The 17,385-nt window shown below is 40.4% G+C and overlaps 1 long non-coding RNA gene across 1 annotated transcript in view; it reads left to right on the forward strand.

The window, feature by feature from the left end:
- LOC109548576 (uncharacterized) overlaps positions 1-10,224 on the forward strand; it is a 187,600-nt gene extending 177,376 nt beyond the window's left edge. The window contains exon 5 of the long non-coding RNA XR_012333989.1: positions 9,263-10,224. This is a non-coding gene — a long non-coding RNA (uncharacterized lncRNA). The remainder of the gene's footprint in view (positions 1-9,262) is intronic.
- Positions 10,225-17,385: the final 7,161 nt, after the last annotated feature.

A 17,385-nucleotide genomic window follows, 5' to 3' on the forward strand; every position in this document is an offset into this window, starting at 1 on the left:
CAGGCTCCCCTGGAATCATACTGCTCACAGCAAGCCCACTGGGGGTATTCATGGTAAAGACTCTTTCCAGCTTTAGGGAGAAAAGATGTTATAAAATAAAAAGTACTACAGTAAGAAGGCCTTCTAATTCCATTTTTCCCAACTGCTGGAAAAGAATTTTAACTGGCCTAAAATATTTTATAGCCTTTTCTCTTTTCCTTTTCTCCTTCTTTTACTTCCTCATTTCTTTACTAGCTAGTGTTAGAGAATCTCGAGTTTACCACGCGGCAGTATACTTGGAGTTTGAGGAACTCAAATTATAAGGAAACTGGTGCTCAGAGTAGTAGGACTTAGTCAAGGTCACAGAGGTCTTCTGGGTTCCTGGGACATCACTGCCTTTAGGATGAGCAAAAGCCCCTTCTGCAAAGTTCTGAAGAGATAAAACCTCTTCAAACGGCTCCTCAGAAGGGAGAGAGAACATGGCAATGTGGGGGAAGAATCTATTTGAAAAACAATTAAAAATAAATGGAAGAGTGAGAGAGCACAATGAGTTTTTCTTGGAAGAAATATAGATTGAATGTATCTTAGTTAATAGATACATTCAATTTAACATAGCAAACACTTATGGGTTCACGCCTGTGCCTGGCCGGTGGTTAAAAGTGCAGATTCCTGGGCTCCACTTTTTGAGACTAAGGTTTAGTAAATGGTTTTCCAAACAAAAAGGATCAGCTGGGGACATCTGCTATGCTGCTTCAGTCCTCTCCCCTGAGAGATTCTGTACATCTCAGTGGGGTTGGAGAATGTGGATCTCAACATGGCAGATGAATCTGAGTTCCTAATACAAGTGGTCCTGGAGCCCAGTTTAACTATGAATCAGCTTCATTTATTTATGGACCATTCGGCTTCCCCTTTTCAATCACTTCCTTACCTCTGACTATCCAAACCATTTCACATATGTAGACACGGTTTAATGGGATCATCTAGAAAAATCCAGAGATGGCTTCATCCAAAGTTGAGAAAAGCCTGGTAGAGTGCTGGGATAAATGCAGTCCCCTCTTGGGCTCACTTCAGAAGGCTTTAAAAAAATCTTTAACTGTCTTTCAGAAAGAATTGTTTTAAGACTAGGAGGGAAGCAGGAGTCCTCACTCCAGTTCTACTTAAGCTGCATTCAGTTGGAACCCACTCCGGCCCTCAGCTCTGGTTATTGGACAACGTGGTTTTAGGAATGTGTGAGATTTATAGCTTGAAAAATGCCAGAAAATCAGGAATTTAAATACCCCCTGATTTATGGCTAGCTTGTCAGAGGCTCTAGGGCTTTAGAAATGCTAAATGTTTGACTGTGTTCTGCTTTCAGCTGATCATTATTAACAATGGTTGCCCCCAAAGGTTTAGTGGCTCTCAGCTGTAACCTTTACACCTGGTCCATTCCTGCTTTGTGAGGGGTTATAAATTCCAGGATTAAAAAAAATTGTAATAGGAACATTCTTGGAGTTTTGTAGCCAACAGTTCTGAGACTGGTTACCTGGGAGATGGATGGAGATCTCTGCTCACTTATCTAAGCTGCTTTCTTGTTGAATGCTGCAAGTATGCAATGAGTCTTTACTAAAGAATGATTCTTTACCCAAGAAGAGACAAATACAAGCACACACATTTGTTGTCTGTATTTGTGGTTGTTTATTATGGATCCAGGAACACTTGGTGCTGAAAACTGGACCCTCCTCCCCCACACGCGGTTACTGTAAATGATTTAAATCAATCCCTTTTATGCAGCATTGAGTACAGGAAGCACAATATGTAGTGACTAAATATGCCATTTAAATTCTTCTCAGGCAAATGTTAAAAGGCGGGGAGGGGAAACTGAGATTGGCAAGGTAGCTGTATTCAAATATTTTTGATAGGTTTCTAAGATACATGTCTCTTTTTCCAAAGCAAATGCATTCACGCCTAAGAAAACAAACAGGGAAAATGGCTCTTGTGCTGGTGAGCTTGCGAGAAATGCCAAAAGAGTTGTTTGCGCCCAGTTGCAGATATCAGGGTGTCTTTGTTGTTAAGCTTTGATGCTCGGAATCAGGAGGAATGTTTCCATGACAACCAATAGACATTATGTTTATTTACTAAGTGGTAGGGAATGACAGTGTCGGCCATTGACATTTAAGTTTCTTTCTCCTCTTTTTCTCCCCAGCAAAGATTTGTTTTAGGCGATGAAAATGGCAACAGCATCTTCCATTTTACTTGTCAGAGCTTCTACAGCAAAAATAAAGGGCACTTTAATTTGATTCAGCTATTCCGTGAAACATCCTTTGTAGGTCTGTTGCTCTATGGGCTTTGGAGAGTGCTTACAGTGGGCAGTTGCTGGTGAGATGATTTGCAAAGTGAAAAGCAAATTTCAGGTTTTATTCACTTGCAAATGATCTAATAACTGCATTCCAGTTAAAATTTACATAGGTCTAAATTTACATAAGTCTCATTAACGTCCTGTAAATTTCACGTGACCTTGATTATGCTCCTACTGATATATTCATAAAAAGGGTCTATTAAGACCTGTAACAAGACTACAACCTCATCAGAGACAGGAGATGGCGCTACAGGGTGGGTGGGGACAGTTCTTCACAGGTTGTAAATAACGATGGACTCCACTCTGTTATCTATCTGCCTGTGGCTTGTCTGCCCTCTAAATTATCTGCGGTCAATTTTTAATGCTGAACTGGCTTCCTCCTACTATCCAGCTGGTGTGTGCTCGAGGGATATAAACCAATGTTAGCACTTGCTTTGAGAAAACACCATTAGCGAGGCAAGCTGCTGTTGGGGGTGGGGTGCCGTCTGGGGTGTGGGGTGGGATGAGGAGGTGGTTATTCATACGACACATGATACTCGCGAAAGCAGAGCTGGCATTTCCTTAGCCCCTGTTTTGTATGATCTGTGCTGCTGATCTGATTAATTTGAACAATTGAAACTTGAGACGCTTCCAGCTCTTAAGGCAAGATCGCCAACGCTGTGGGAAATAGTCAATGCGTGACTCCTTGGAGGTGCTCAAAATGCCATTGCCTGAAACACTTTTCCCTGATTTTCTGTGGCTCACGTAGAAATCAGCGTCTCTCACAGCAGCTGCATAACTTCATTACATTCATCTGTTGCAGGCCTGTTTCTCATACTAGAATGTAAGCACTTTGAAGGCAGGGATTGTGTCTTATTGAACCTTGTATCCACAGTGCCTAGCACAGTTTCTGGCACAGCAGGCCTTCTGGACACATTTGTGGGATAAGTGAATGAGGAAGGAGTGAATGATCACAACCCAGCTCCTGAGTGGAATCAGGCATGCCGTCCTCTGATCATACTGCCTTTACAACACCCCTCACGTGTTATTGTCTGTTTCTAGTTCTGTGGAATGAATGCCTACATTACTGTCCACTTAAGGAGGAGAGAGCCGCAAGAGTATGTTCTTCTGATTTGTGGTGTGTGCATGCTGCACGTGCACAAAGAAAATAATACAACAGAAAAGTCACAGAGGAAAGGAGGAGGTTCTGGCGAGATCCACATCTTGCCACAAGAAGACTGCAGGAAGTGAGGAGGAGCACTGAAGATCTGGAACTCAGATTTTCTCTCACTAGATAGACTACATCTCTGGGTCTCAATGACTCCACCTCTAAAATGAGGGGTTTGGGCAAGATCAACTTCTCTCAAGTTGTGTTCCAGTGGACACCAATGTCTACATGTGTTAATAGCTCTTCTGGAACAACCCCAAACCAACAAAACAACCAACTCTGTGTAAAACCAAATTAAACATGAATACTAAGAATCCAGGAGTTAAGGGTAGACCGAGTCTGAGAGCTCTTAAAAATATGTGGTTTCTATGATTGTTCAATCAGGAATACTGTCAGAGGAAGCCTGTGGGCAAAAATTACTTTTACCAGCCTTATTTGATAATTGAACAACTTTGTTCAGAGACATCTCGAGACATTCATGGGGCACTGGTGTCCTAGATTGGTAGTTTTTTTCCCAGAGGTGATTGTAATTCTGAGTCATGCTCTTATTTTATCAAGGTGTTGAAAAAAACTCACTGCTGTATTTCACCAACATAATAGAAAAAGAACAGAGATTTGGAAATTTGAGGTAGTATTGTAGATAACCCAAAATAAAAAACCTGCACTCACTTGTGGTTTGTCTGCACTTATATTCACTGATAATGATCAGGTTACCAATTCCCCTTAAGTGTAGGCTGACTCAGATAGAGGTCTTGAAAAATACATGACTTGTGCAACATTTTCTATGATTGTTCAATCAGGAATCCTACCAGAGGGAGCCCATGAGATCTTCCACTGTAAAGATCTCAAAGGAGGATGAAAAAGATGGAGTTGTATATTTATCTTCTGTTACCACAGCCTTCCTCAGCTCTGCTTCAGATATACTGTTATCAGAATCATTTATCAACAACAAAGAATTAACAACTGTCTACGGGGTAAAAAGTGCCCTGGATACAAATACATGGAATTTGTCAGGGAAAGGGGGAAGGAGAAGAAAGTAGCTTGTATTTATTGAGCAGCTACTACATGCTAAGCATTATGCTAATGCTTCTTAGGAGGTATTGATATCATCGTCTCCCTTTTACATATGAGAAAACCGAGGTTCATGGTGACATGAGGGTCATCAGCTAGAACAGGGCATAACCTAGATTCAAATCCTGATATGCTATGACATTAAAGTCTGTGAGCTTTTCATTTTCTTCTCCTGAGAGGAGAGGATCCATACCTAGAACGAGTTAACACTAGCAGCCCTTAACAACTCCTAAGTCACAGAGGCAGTAAGGTCAGAGGAGAAGGCACCATGGTTTTGGTGGTCAGGGACAGAATTAAACAAGATTTGGGGTTTGAGCTGATCTTTGAGGAAGTCGAGGATCTAGAGGCACATTTAGAATCATGGTTAAACAAAAGAGCCACACCACTTCTGGTGCTTTGCAGATCTGTGACCACATGGTGACCTCAGAAAGAAATGAGAGAGCGTGAGGGCCAAGTGCAGGGTTATCCCAGGCTCCAGAGATTCAGGGGGACATGTCACAGCTGGTAGAAACTCATGGTCCTCAGGACATGGCTGCTATAGATTGGATATAGCAATTCCTCTGGATGTTTGTGTCCCCCACACCCAGATTCCTATGTTGAAACTCATCCCTAATATGTTGGTATTTCTAGCTGTAGTTTTTGGAAAGTGCTTAGCTCATGAGGGTAGAGCCCTCATGAGTGCAATTAGTGCCCTTACAAAAGAGACCACAGAGAACTCCCTTGTCACTTCTGCCATGTGAGGACACAGTGAAAAGATGACTATCTAGGAAGCAGGAAGCAGGTTCTCAAGACACCAAATCTTCTGGCACTTTGATCTTGGACTTCCCAGCCTCCATAACTCTGAGAGATAAATTTCTGTTGTTTATAAGCCATCTAGCTCACAGTATTTTTGTTATAGAATCCCAAACAGACTAAGAGAATAATAAAACTATAGACGTTCCTGGGTTCCCTGATGTTACTGCAATGGGCTACTTCTGCCTTAGCTCTCTGTAGCAGATTTCATGATCTGGCCTTTGCAGTGGCTCCAATGAATAAGGCTACTGTATAGTGAAAAGAAAGACATGGAATCTCAATTGGAAAATGGGCAAAAAGACAGAACTGTCAAAAAAGCTCTAGTGATCATGCATTTCTATTCCCTATTCTGTCTTGAATTTACTGTATTTAAATTACTCCAAGTGGACCCTAGCCATAGCTGGTCTTCCTTCCTGTGTCAGTGAGAACAAAGATGGGAAGAACAAAAGGTAGGAGATGTGCAAAAACTGTCACACTGAGAAAGCCACATCATATTAATTTTATAACAATTCCAGTATTTGCAAAGGAGTGTGGAACATGAAACTAGCTAAGTGGCATAAGTGTTACTGTTCACAGATATTTCCTGCTCCTCCCTGAGAGGATTGTATTTTCTTACCCATTGATATTAAACTTGGGCAAATGACGTGCTTTCCAAAATAAAATGAAAGCAGAAGTGATGTGTGTTATGTGTCACTCCATGGAGAAGTCTGCACTTCTCCCAAAGATCTGAGACTCGTGCTTTGGACTCCACAAGAGGATAGAACTTTGAATTGCCCCTCTTGGGAGAAGTGAGCGAGTTCTGTGTGTTGGAGAAAGAATAAAATGGATATTTGATGACTAGAACATAAAACTGAGTCAGGGACCTGCTGTATGCTTACCAATCTTATTTATTTTTTCTTGAGCACAGAGAAGATTCCATTTCCCAGTTTCCTTTTCAGTTTGGTTGGTGCATCTAATTTTTTTCTAAACAAGAGAATGTGGGCTGAAATGATGTATCTCACTTCCAGGTATTGCATAAAAGTCCCTGTATGATCACTTAATATTTTCCCCTCTTATGGCGACCATAGTGCCATTGTTGAAAATGATAGTATCGCAAGATAAAAGGAATCTGGTTTTTGGGTCATTGCTTTAAGAAAAGCCACCCAGAAGAGCCTCTTGACCCACATCAGCCTGTAATATAAGTTAGGAAGTTACCAGGTTACGGTGATAGTGATAAGTTACCAAGGTTTTTGGATTGTTTGTTATAGTACGTAGTGTTTCTTATCTTGCTTAAGTCATGAAGGAATTTAATAACATAACTGACATAATTTTGGGGGATTTTAAAATGGAATCAGGGTGAATCAGAATACCCACCACAATTAGAAGGTCATGGCCTCATTCTTGGGCTTTTCAAGTAGGGGTACAAAGGTGTTTTAATTCTGGGATACACTATTAATTTCCTGATAAATCTGCAGGAACCTCTATACCCATACTCACAGTTAGACATTTTTTTTTTTGCATTTGATAGTGAAGGAATAGGGCTTAGAAAAAAAGTTCCTTCATTCTATGGTCATAAATGAGAAACAAGAAAAGGACATGTCCGCAGAGCTCCCAAGAAGGATGGAGGTTCTGCTGTGCTAAGTGATTGTTAGCTTTGTGTACCACCACACTGCAGATGGGGACTTCAGGACACTGTAGTCAAGTCCCAGCTTGGAGGAATATGTGCTGAGGACTGTGGGCTGAGGGGAAGCAAGGATGAAAGGGTACAGGAGGTCGGCTGGGGTTAATGATGCCGATCTTAGGGATACTTTTAAAGATGCTACACTTGTCACCCAAATTCCCATACTTTAGGGTCAGTGGTGAGACTCACAATAGAACTTTCCATCTAGGCATGGATTGATACCTTGCCTTTTAAAGAACATAATATTTGTGTTTTTCTTAATAATATTTGTTATTGTAGGACATTTAGGAATTACAGAAAAGCATAAAGTAGAAAAAGATCATAATCTCCAACCCAGGAAATAATCACTATTATTTTGCTGTAGTTCTTACCAACCTTTTAAATTAATATACACATATTACATATCAAGAACAAAGTTGATGTTTATCCTTTAAGGGTACTTTGTATTAATTAGTATAGGCCAGGTTATGCTGCTAGAACAAAAGATCCTCAAATTTCAGTGGCTTATAATATCAAAAGTTTAATTCTCATTCAGGCTGCATGTCCATTCCAGACCAGATCCATCTGTGCTTCACATCACCTCCATTCCAGGGACCCATAGTGAAGGAGCAGCCTCTGTTTGGAACAATGTCCTTTCAGAGAGAAAAGAGACAGATCTTAAACTGACCCTTAAGCTTTTGCATGGAGTGACACATAACTCACATCATTTCTGCTTTCATTTTATTTTGGAAAGCACGTCATTTGCCCAAGTTTAATATCAATGGGTAAGAAAATACAATCCTCTCAGGGAGGAGCAGGAAATATCTGTGAACAGTAACACTTATGCCACTTAGCTAGTTTCATGTTCCACACTCCTTTGCAAATACTGGAATTGTTATAAAATTAATATGATGTGGCTTTCTCAGTGTGACAGTTTTTGCACATCTCCTACCTTTTGTTCTTCCCATCTTTGTTCTCACTGACACAGGAAGGGAATGGTGGGGGATGATTTGGAGACCCTACCACCAGTGGAAACACTGCCAGCAGAAATTTTAAATCACATTCTCAATTCAAGAATTTACTTATTCAACAGAAATCTTCAACAAATGGTGGTCCTTACCTGGCTTCTCCTGCTGAGAGAGGGACAGTTTACTGGCACCATGGCAGCCCTTTCTAGCAGCTGGTTCAAGGGTCCATATGTAATCAGAGCTAGTGCTTTGGGTTCAGATGCCCACATCTACCTATCTCTGTCAGCCTCCCACCTTCTGTCCGCAAAGGCTCTTCCTAGGGTGTCAGGATGCAGCTTCGTAAATCTGAAATCACCTGCTCATTTTCTCGGTACCCAGCTGTTCGCTGAATGGTTTAAGAACAGAAGGAAAATGTCCATTCCCCAACCCCCATGTGCTCCTCCTGGTCCTTGGCTTTGTGGGCATCACCTCCTGTGCTGAGGAGGGCATGAAGCTCAGTCACCATCCATTATGTCCTCACCAAGGCCCAAAACTGTCTGTCCAGAGACAGGGGAACATTCATAAAGCTACGTGGCACCTTCGGATGCTGTCCCTGCCCCTGGTTTTCTAATTGGCATGCTGAACGCCTGGGCAGCAGAGACTGTCCCAATTCTACATTCATTCTCAGTGTAGTAGAGATCCAATTATTTGCAGCCAGTAACAAATCGTGTTCATCCTTATCTTGCAAGTGTGGTTTGACTTCCAAGTACACCCCCAGTGTGCCCCTCTGAGCCCTTTTGCTCATCCTGTCTTGAGGTCACCTTTTGTGGAGCCCCAGGTTTGGATAGCCAACAGACACCTCTGGCTTTGCACCATGTTTTACCTTTAGCTTGTGTCCCATGTTCACTGTCTCTCCTCTCTCTCCCTAGTCAGATTCAGGGGTTGTTTGCTTTTATTTATTATTCAGTAAAGACTGTACATGTTTTGCATTTAATAAGCCACTGAACGCACAAGGCTCATTACTGAGCTGGAGTGGAATATGGTATTTGCTAGGTCAAATGACCTCTCCAGAAGGCAGTAAGTAACCTTTTTGTCTTCCACTGTCTCTGCTGGACTCTCCGAAAATGAGCACGACTCTAAAACTCAACAGTGTCCTTTAGCATTTTGTTTTCAGTCCTGATCCTCTAAAGGGGTAAATCCCAATGTCTTCCTAATTTTTTTTTAATATACCATAAGTTGAAGGAAGACTTCCCAAGCTGTATGATTTCTTGATTTGAACACAAACACCAGAAATGGAGAAAGTTCCTGTCCACAGCATACACACCCACAAATTTGACTTTTTTTCTTTTCAGATGTCTTCAGTGAATTCAGTAGAAGAAGAGGATTCTAATAGCACTGTCTGCAAATGTGGTCACTTCTTAGGGAAACAGTAAATTTGATGTCAAGGGAGGGAAAATAGATATAGAATGGTGTGAATATGGGGTCCAAGGATGAAGTGGGGTTAGGCTTCAATGCATTTCATGATACTTTTCCAATCTGAGATCCTTTGAATCCATGTGCACTGCGTTGCTTAGTGAGAATGAGCTAAGAAGGAAAAAGCAAACAGGAAAGCAATTCCTGAGACAAATTATTCCTTTCCCTAGGCAGTGCTCTATTCCGATATTTAGAGTAACCCTCTGAATGCCTGGAATTTATCTTTGGCTGCAAGATAAGCAAACACCGGGCCTGGAATCAGGAGAGAAGGAGGAGGAATAACAACAAAAAGACCCCTTGCCAGGAGTGTAGAGGAGGAGACGGGGCAGAGCCAGCCTCCTGACTGGCACTGCAGGGCTCTGAGGCCTGGGACAGCTGTGGAGCCCATCACCTCGGGAGGGAGAGTTTGTTCTGCCTCTGGCTTCCTGGCTCCCAAGCTCCCTGCACATTCTCTCCAGCTGAGCTCATTCTTGGCTGGTCCTCACTCAAAGGCAAGAGAGCTAGGCGCTGGGGTAGAGCTAGGTGCTGAGGTGGAGCCAGGTTAGAGACTGGAAGTTCATCCACCTTTGTGATATTAACGCTAGGGAGGAAATGTGAGAGAGAAAGCTTAAAGGAGTCTTGATTCCACTCTGAGGGTGATGTGTGGAAGAACTGGCTTTTCAGGGAACAAGATGGTAGCTTAAGAGTGGTTTTTTGAAAGTTGGGAATTTTCTGCCTCTGCCAAAGCAATATACCCCTATGTATTGGTGACTGTTTGTCATAGCTCCTCTTTGGCTGTATGTAGGAGGAACAAATGGCTTTTGTTGTCTGCGAAAGATTTACTAAGCTCCTTGGACACCCTGTTGCATAACGTCTGTACTCCAGGATTTGTGTGGAGTGGCTGTGAAAGAACAGGCTTTCTCTCCTTAACCCTGTTACTGTAAGGTAGATAGGGAATAAAGCCATGTATTATGCTATTGTAAAATGTTAAAAGCTGCTTCCTGGTGTCACTGGAGAATTGAAATTAAAAGGTCTGACCTGTCTGGATAAGTCTCTCTGTCTCAAAACTCCCAAAGTGTAGCTGATGCAGGCTCTTCTCCGGCTCCCAGCTTAACCAAATCTAGTTTTGATTTGCCACCCACTCCCAGCAGTTAACGCTTCCCAATATAAATGAATGTATGCTCTCTAAATACTTCAGTTGGATCTTTACATCTCAACAGAATACAAGTCTAAGCACCTAGTAATCCAGGATTGTTCTTGAAAGACTCAATGGAGGATACATTATTTTCTACTTTTTTTCCAGTTATTTTCAAGGAAACTGAGGTATTGGCTTTATAGTGCTAGCTCACAAAGGTTAAATTACTGATATGCTTAATATCAATTATGTTAAAAAGCTCCAAGTAGAAAAAAAAATCCTTTGACTGGATTTTAATGTATACAATAAGAAGAAATAAGACAAAAGGATAGAAGTAACAGAGAGACATCTTTTGGCTCAAAGAATATCTTTTTGATAATAGAGCTGTTCCAAGATAAAAATAGATTGACTTGGCTTATACTGGGCTTACCTTAGTCGAGGTATTCAAGAAAAGGCTATAAAAGTATTTGTTCATTAATTAGCTCTAAGGTGTAAAAACAGCAATGAGCATTTTTACTTAAATAACTAAGGAGTTCTTAATCTGTGAACCCCTAAACATGAATGTAGAATTATTTTTATGTGCACATTTTTGGAGGAGGTTATTTCTTCTTTTTTTTAATCACAAGCTCTTTTACATGATAAACCAATTATAAGCTATCCACGTAAAGAGTTAACCTCTCCATGTAAAGCTTCCAACTAGGTCATTACGGCTCCACCTTAAACATGATTGTTCCGCTAAGGATCAATAGACATGTGAGGAAACTTCTAATATGAAAGACAGAAATCAAAATAGACACAGAGAATAGTGACTATAATGCAGGGAGAAGAAAAAAAAGTAACAACAACAAAATAACTCATTAATATACCCAGAGAACCAAGAAGATGCTTCATAAAACAATGAACTGGTATCTATATAAAAGGAACAAAGAAGACAAAAAGGAGCTCTTGGAAATTAAAATTATAATGGCAGACATGAAAAATTCACAAGAAGAATTTGAAGACAAAATTGAGGAAATCTTGAGAAAGTTGAGGACAGGACAAAGAAATGGAAAATAGAGGAGAAAAAAAGTGAGGATTAGTCCAGGAGATCCAACATTTGAATAAAAGGAAGACCTGGATAAAATAGAGGATGTCATCAAATAAATAATTCAAGGGAAGATTTCCAGACCCAAAGTACATGAATTTCTAAGTAGAAAGGGCCTAACAACTAATCTATTTTTAATAAATTAAAAAATACCCATGCCAAGGTATATAAGTGTAAAATTTCAGAATAGTGGCTCAGAGAGAAGATTCTAAGTTTCCAAAAATAAAGAAAAGAGTGAGAGAAAAAAACAACCAAACAAAATCCAGACAGGTCACATAAACAAAAATGAAAACAAACAGTTCAGACACAAAAGACTGGAAATTAGAGTGGAATTGAACTCTTGAACAGTAGAATTGAGTAAACAATGGATTAATTTGTTTACTTATTATAAAGGGAAAATTGTTTCAACTCAGAATTTTATACCCAGCCAAACTATCAGTTAGATGGTAGGAGTGGTGTGGGTGGTGGGGATAGTGAGGATGGGACAGGAGCAGGAGAACAGAGACTTTTTCACATGTTCAAGATACTGTGCAAACAATGGCACATGTCTAGACAGCATATACACCAGTGCTGCTGGAGCAGTGTTCACTGGGGAAGTTCATGGTGAAAGCATCAGTAGCTAGTGTGATGTTCTCCCACTGCTCACCACACTCTGGGAAGAGCATGGTCTGACAGAGCTAGATGTCAGACTCTGGAGAAAGTACTCAGATACTTCAGCTTTGGAGTTTTTAAACTGCATACTTAGGGAAGCATCAATACGTTCTCTGTGTAATCAGAGGCAAGGATACAATGGTAATGGTACTTGGCAGAAACTTATCTCCAGCCTTCTTCTGCCAAGACATTACTGGAGATAGCACCAGCCCCTCCCCTAGAGTGATCAGGGTGCTGGGATCCAAGCCCGGAGGTTGCAGCTGTATGAAGAGGCAAGTAGTGGTGGACCTTATAGTTAGTGAAGCACCAGCCCTTCTGGAATGATTGGGGAACTGGGATCCAAATGTTGTTGATGGTTGGAATTGATTGCCAGAAGCACAAGGCACACCTTGTTTAAACTGGGCTTTGAAGGAAGTCAACACTTGCTGGGAGGTCAATTTGTAGGATATCGGTCTTGAACGAGTTATTCTTTTCCTCTCAAAGAGTTTACATCACATACACTCTTTCTGAGGAAGCTACTGGATGATGTGCTCCACCACACTGAGGGAGTAAACCAAGAAAGAGGAAGACACACAATCCAAGAAAAAGGAGAAGCAAAGATAATTACCAGGATGTCAGTGAAGGGAGATCCCCAGGATGACAGCTAGGAACACTAGAAATTTTCATATCCCACACAGAAGTTCACAGGGGTGAAAAGGAGAACAAGAATATGGATTTGGAGTTGTTGGTTTTACAATCATTTAAATACGTTTCCCTGTCTGGAGTCAGTAGCCATAATTTTTCCTCTTTCAGCTCTTAAATCACAGATATGGAACGAAGAGGGAAAAAGCAAAGTTAAATACAAATCCAGCCATGCGTCAGGAGGCTCCTTCCTTGGTCCCCAAAGTTCTTAGAGCCAGTCCTGATTCCTGGCTCCCTTGGCAACCCCACTCCCTGAGAGGAGCCAAGTATCCTTTGCAGTTAACTTTCCAAGGAAATTTGGGGAAAATCACATCAGCAGAAGAGCCAGATTGGATCATGTAAAACAGCTGCCTCTCTACACCTTCAGATCAACTCCTTTGTGGAGTAAAGGTGTGCAACCTTTTGCATACACAAAAATAATCTGGAGAAATTGAAAAAAATACATCTGTTTTCCTGGTTTCAATGGAAAAAGGTCTGATTCAGTGGGTCTGAGTTGAAGCCCAATTGTTTGCATTTTAAACACACAGGTGGTTGAATTACATACCCATCTTAAAGAAAACTTGCTCTAGAGACTAGGCTCTCAAGATCCAGACGATCCACTTATGATGGAATCCCATGAGCATGCTCCCTTGTCATTAACCCCAGCAGCATGGAATCTGCTCTCAGTGAACGAGTTGGAATTTCTTTAAAGATAATATGAAGTGCTCCTAGTTTGGGAATGAACTTGTAAGGAAGAAAATCATCTCACAGGCCTGCTGAGGACTGTTTTGTATTCCAAGGGGAAACTTCAACAATATGCAATTAGTATATAGATAATTTAGTAACATAAAAGTGACTAAGCAGAACTACAAGTAGGATTCCAAGGAGAAATAATCTTGCTTTTTATCCAAGTATCTGTGTAATACTTATTTGGTTTCAACAGAGGGCTCACTTCTCTCTGATCAAAATCATAATCCTCCAAGACCAATTTTTTCATGAAGCCATCACCACCATCAGTACTGCTACTACCCTCCCAAGTGCCCCCCAGACATCATTCTCCCTTGGAAAGGTTCAAAGTGAATCAGTGAAAACACTTATTTTCAGCTTTATATATGTGTTTGTCTCTCTAACCAGATCATAGACCCCATAGGAGTAGAAAAAAATATTTTTAATCTTTATATCAACTTGGTGTGTGATGACCAAGAAGGTGATATATCACTATTGACTCAGTTAAATTATATACTTTTCCCAAGCATTCAACTTCATAAAATACAGCAAATATAATTCATAGTATTTTAAATGTTTTATAATATTTTATGGATGTTACAGAAAAACCCAAAAGAACTTTTTGGCCAGCCCAATAATATTAATACTTTTCTAGTTAATAGTCATAAATTATGAAAACAATGGAAGTTTTTTTTAACAAGAAGATAGTTTCATAATGAAAATGAATTTTAGAATACTACTTCCAGAAATTTAACTGGATAAATATCTACCCTTTCACTTTGAAACAATGATAATAATGAATCACTTCCCAATTTTTATTATGCCCCTAGAATCCACTTTCTCCACTTTTAATAATATAGTAATTAAAATGATATTATGTGCTAATGATACTATACACCTAAGGTGAAACTGGGAGCTGAGGAAATTAGATAATTCATGCTTCCAAAACTTTTCTTTAACTCCAAATATAGGCCTCTTAGGTGAAAGGTGTCCTTTATTTTCTTAGGCCTCAATTATCCACTTTTCTGCATTGACAACTCCAAAAGATCATAGTTTGCCATATAATAGTCAATTCTCAATATTTATGTGCATCAGACTGCCTTACACATTACTTCGGAGCCTCTCAGACTCACCCACATGGGCTTCAACTGGCTTCATTCAGGTGCATCTTGACAGTCCCTGCCTCTCCTCCTACTCAGCACATCTCTATCAAGGGAGTAGACATGGAACTGCTCAGTGCCTATGCAGGTGTGACCTACAAGTGCAGGGCAGTTAGTGCCCCATAGGACAATCTCTGACCAATGGGGTTGGGAGCCAAAGCATAAATTCTTTTCCTGTCTTTCCCTCGAATGGAGGGTTCTGAAATACCATCTGAAATTCCGTGGCTGGTTATTTGGTCTTGGAGTATCAAGTTCCCAGTTGCTTCTATGATGTGTCTTTGTATTGTCATTCCTTCCTCCCTCCCTTCCTCCCTCCCTCCCTCCCTCCCTCTCTCCCTCTCACCCCCTGTCCTTGGTACTCACACATACATGCTCTGTGTTCTGAGGAACCTAAACAATGATGTGAAATTTGAGAGAAGCAGTGGGGAGATGACACAAAACTGCGGGGGTTCTAAAGTTTGATCTTTGAGATGCAGTCAGTGATATTTTTCTTAGGCTAATTTAAAAATATACTTGTATTACTTGGTCACACTTGCTTGGTGAATGAAAGAAAAAGCCATTTTGGATTAAAACTTTGTCCCAGACCATCCACAAAGTGGATAATCCACGTTCAGATAATCTATGAATGACCATATTCACACTAACACTAACGGAGCTGCTACCCAGAAAAACAAATATATAAGATGGTAATGCAAGACCATGAACAAGGGACACAATCAAATCACTCATAAGTATTTTAGTATGACTCCCTAATCCAATAAGTGAGTACAGTACTTAGAAAAAACTACAAGGCCGCTAGGACACCTAACAGAATAAGCAAGAATGAATAACAGTATAAAGCTTGATTGTCTTAAAAATGGTCCCTTACAGTTTGGATCGATACATTGCATTTGGTATGTCTCAGGTTTCTCTTAATCTATGTCAACCCCTTTCCTCTTGTAAATGCCACTATTTGTTCAAGAAACACAATCATTTGTCCTGTAGAATGTCTGAATATGTATGCCATTGTCCTTCAAAATAAAATGGAACTACAAGAGAAAGTTCTCTCAAGTATTGTCAAAGGGCATTCCCCCCCCATAAAGATTCTATACACCTTATTCCTCTGGGGATTAGTAGTCCTACTCAATACAAGAGTAGGTCAGTAATGAAATGTGTATTTTCCCATTACTGGGAAATAATGGGAATTTGAACTCAACCTTGAGAGCTTTACATTTATAAATTTTTAATAATTTTTCTGCTCATATTTTAAGTGGAGAATCAAAATTTTTTCACCAACAATGCAGTGATTTTTGTAGCTGTCACCAGAACCCTATAAGCCTAGACTTATGATGGATCCTAGAGGTCATCTATTCTAACACTTAGGCTTTACAGATGAATAAATGTGGGCTCAGAGATGCCAACTGACTGCACATCAACATCACTCAGCAGGTTAAGGGCACTGGACCCAGAATCCTAGACTCTTGATTACTTAGTCCTGTGCCCATTCTAGTGGCCACTCTACTCACCCACTGGTTGCAGCCTTACTTGGCCAAGGCTGGCAACACTTCTGAAGCTGGGATGACTGTCTTTATTTTGCCCAAGACCATTCTGTATATAGTAAGTGCATTTGTATCATTTTTTTAGATTCCACAAATAAGTGATATCATATGATATTTGTCTTAGTCTCACCTTCTTCACTTAGTATGATAATCTCTAGTTCCATCCATGTTGCTGCAAATGGCATTATTTCATTCTTTTTTATGGCAGAGTAATATTCCATTGTATATATGTACCACATTTCTTTATCCATTCATCTGTCGATGGACATTTAGGTTGCTTCCATGTCTTAGCTATTGTAAATAGTGGTGCTATGAATCTTGGGGTGCATGTATCTTTTCTAATTAGAGTTTTCATCTTTTTGGTTATATGCCCAGGAGTGGGATTGCTGAATCATGTGGTAACTCTATTTTTAGTTTCTTAAGGAACCACCATACGGTTCTACATACTAGCTGCACCAATTTACATTCTCACCAACAGAGTAGGATGGTTCCCTTTTCTCCACACCCTCTCCAGCATTTGTTATTTGTAGACTTTTTTTCTTTTTAACATCTTTATTGGAGTATAATTGCTTTACAATGGTGTGTTAGCTTCTGCTTTATAACAAAGTGAATCAGCTATACATATACATATATCCCCATATCTCTTCCCTCTTGCATCTCCCTCCCTCCCACCCTCCCTATCCCACCCCTCTAGGTGGTCACAAAGCACCGAGCTGATCTCCCTGTGCTATGCGGCTGCTTCCCACTAGCTATCAGTTTTACATTTGGTAGTGTATATATGCCCATGCCACTCTCTCACTTTGTCCCAGCTTACCCTTCCCCCTCCCCATGTCCTCAAGTCCATTCTCTAGTAGGTCTGCGTCTTTATTCCCGTCTTGCCCCTAGATTTCTTCATGACCATTTTTTTTTTTTTAGATTCCATATATATGTGTTAGCATACAGTATTTGTTTTTCTCTTTCTGACTTACTTCACTCTGTATGACAGACTCTAGGTCCATCCACCTCACTACAAATAACTCAATTTCGTTTCTTTTTATGGCTGAGTAATATTCCATTGTATATATGTGCC

Source organism: Tursiops truncatus, chromosome 9 (assembly GCF_011762595.2).
Source record: "Tursiops truncatus isolate mTurTru1 chromosome 9, mTurTru1.mat.Y, whole genome shotgun sequence".
Classification (NCBI taxonomy): Eukaryota; Metazoa; Chordata; class Mammalia; order Artiodactyla; family Delphinidae; genus Tursiops; species Tursiops truncatus.